The 2500-nt window shown below is 40.1% G+C and overlaps 2 protein-coding genes across 2 annotated transcripts in view; one reads left to right on the top strand and one right to left on the bottom strand.

Annotated features, from left to right (window-relative positions):
* The window catches only part of LOC143277851 (uncharacterized), a 29288-nt gene extending 28834 nt beyond the window's left edge, over positions 1–454 (bottom strand). The window contains exon 1 of the mRNA XM_076582778.1: positions 297–454. The gene's annotated coding sequence lies outside the window, so the exon portion shown is untranslated. The remainder of the gene's footprint in view (positions 1–296) is intronic.
* A 28-nt stretch (positions 455–482) lies between these two features.
* The window catches only part of LOC143277852 (CDC42 small effector protein 2-A-like), a 24535-nt gene continuing 22517 nt past the window's right edge, over positions 483–2500 (top strand). The window contains exon 1 of the mRNA XM_076582779.1: positions 483–592. The gene's annotated coding sequence lies outside the window, so the exon portion shown is untranslated. The remainder of the gene's footprint in view (positions 593–2500) is intronic.

Genomic DNA, 2500 nt, shown 5'->3' with positions numbered 1-2500 from the left:
ATTTATTGTTTCATGTTAACCAGTCCAATCTGCAGCTGATTTCTGACCATCGATTACACACAATGCGCTGATCAGGCCTTGACAGCCTACCCAGGTTTGTGTAACATAAAATGAAATAAAACAATATGACCGAAAAAAACCAAAAGTAAAATTACTGAACTTTGGTTTCTACAAAGTATGGGGCTTCATTGCATGTTCAACAAAGCCTGCTTCCAACAATATTGATGATTGCAATAAACATGCTAAATTGTGGTATTACCGCTGTGTTGCAAACTGGTAATGTTATTTTAACGTACTTTCCCCCCAAATATTGATGCAGTGAAGACGGCAGGACTGTAAAGAAGCCAACAGCCAAGCGTGTGAACAAATCTAGCAGACGACGATTGTTCCACGTTTTCTTTTTCACTCCATTCCCGCAACACTCTCGACTCTCGCGAGATGTGGGGTTCAGTCGGCAGAAGTGATTTCCGGGTTTGGAAAATGTCAAAAGACGTCTGAAAACTTTTTCAAGCTCCGAGAAATCTGTTCTGTAATTCCCTTACCAGTGAGACAGAAGCCACCCCACCATGTCCACATAATCGGGAATTCAGAGGTAAGGTGAACACCAGATAGTTTGATTAGTTTAAGTTTTTTTATCGTTCTGAATTCGGCTCAGGGGAATGTGTTCAAAGTTTTCTTCACGGAGCAGTCGCCATTTTCGGAAGTGAAAATGATGGATGTGAAGTTCAGTGGTGCGTGTTGCTGAGGGCACACTCGGCTTGATAATGTGGTTGCCGCCCTGGCAGGAAACTACTGGGTCTGGTACTCTTATCAGTTAGCCTACCGCCAGTTACTGATACAGTGATAATGCACGTTCACTGTTGGAATCTCTGGGAAATAGATCACGCGCCGTTTCAGCTCGGAATCGTACTTGAGAACTCAACTCCGGGAAGTGAAATTGAAAGACCAGTACTTACTCCGTTTCCACCCACAGTCATATTCTTAGTCACAGTCATTCTGGTGTATTTTACTCGGCTGAGGTGACGGGCTGGGTAATTGATCAATGCTGCTGGATCTGTCAGGTCTGACTAATGAGTTTCACCCACCGTCCAGTTTTAAGCCTCAGTTCTTTTAATAATAATAATTGATAATCTGTCTAAACTGAAGTCATCCAGCGGTTGCAGAAAAACTAAAAGTTTGGTAATAACAAATATGAATATCCCCATTTCTTCTATGTTTTTTCCATTCACTTTCATTCAGAAGATTGAAAAGTTAAAAATTGGTTGATATCATAATATGTGTATTATACTCCATATTTCTTTCCCACCTGAATGGGGTAAAGAGGGCCAGAGTGGAGGGGAAGAAAGGTAGAATTTCTGTCTGCCAAATGTAAGAGTACAGGGGAAGAAGTGTGGATATTGCCAAAAGTCTTATAAATAAGAGTGGATTGAGGGCAGGGTCAGAAATGAAAATTGGAGATCTAATGCCTCAAAATCTGTTTATGGGAACATTGTTACTGATTCTTAGAATACATGTAGACCCTTGGATACCCCCCACACACCCTTCCTCTCTGTGCCTGTCTGTCTCTCTTTCTGTCAGTCTGTCTCCTCTCTGTGCCTGTCTGTCTCTCTTTCTGTCGGTCGGTCTGTCTGTCTCCTCTCTGTGTCTGTCTGTCTTTCTGTCGGTCTGTCTGCTCTCTGTGTCTGTCTGTCACTCTTTCTGTCGGTCGGTCTGTCTGTCTGTCTCCTCTCTGTGCCTGTCTTTCTCTCTTTCTGTTGATCTGTCTGTCTCTTTCTAACTTAACTGAAGTGAAATAAAACAGAATGTGAATAACAAAAGATAATGGGTCCTATTTTTAGTCTTTGTCAGAACTGACAATTTTTTAAAATCATAATTTTGAAAATATCAAGTTGAGGTTAATTCAGTGTATTGAGAAGTAAGTTTTTTTTTTTTTTTAAGAATTTATTTTTCCACCTGTCTGCTGTGTGTGTGGTGTATACTAATAAAAGTAATATAGTATATGACTAGAGCCTAGTAGAGGGCTTTGACCAGTTTAGAATATATATATATTATATAGAGTAGTTATAAACATGTATGCAGTTCTTCAAAGCTCAGTGTTAATCACAAATCCAGTATATTTGAAAAGAATCGATAAACACATAAGATGAAGTAAAAGATAAAAGATATAAGAGTCCATAAAAATACAGTCACTGATATTTTTAAAGCACAATAATTTACAAAACCCACAAAGTAACATTATCTCAGTGACACAACTGTTACAGTTGAGCACACATACTCAGAACCCTCAGTAAACAGCCCAGATAACAGCAGCCTCAGGACAAAGAGCACAAAGATATAATTGCACCAGTGTTACCCCCCCCCCACACCCCCTCCACACAAACACAGGCAATTGCTGTGGTGATGTTAATTCACTCACTCTTGCACACCACTGCACATGACACAAAGCAACACATTCAGTAATCCATCACATTCCCAAGGCAATGAAATAAGATAGTAGGAG

Source organism: Babylonia areolata, chromosome 35 (genome assembly GCF_041734735.1).
Source record: "Babylonia areolata isolate BAREFJ2019XMU chromosome 35, ASM4173473v1, whole genome shotgun sequence".
In the NCBI taxonomy this organism is placed as follows: domain Eukaryota; kingdom Metazoa; phylum Mollusca; class Gastropoda; order Neogastropoda; family Buccinidae; genus Babylonia; species Babylonia areolata.
This window is presented reverse-complemented; position numbering and strand designations above follow the sequence as displayed.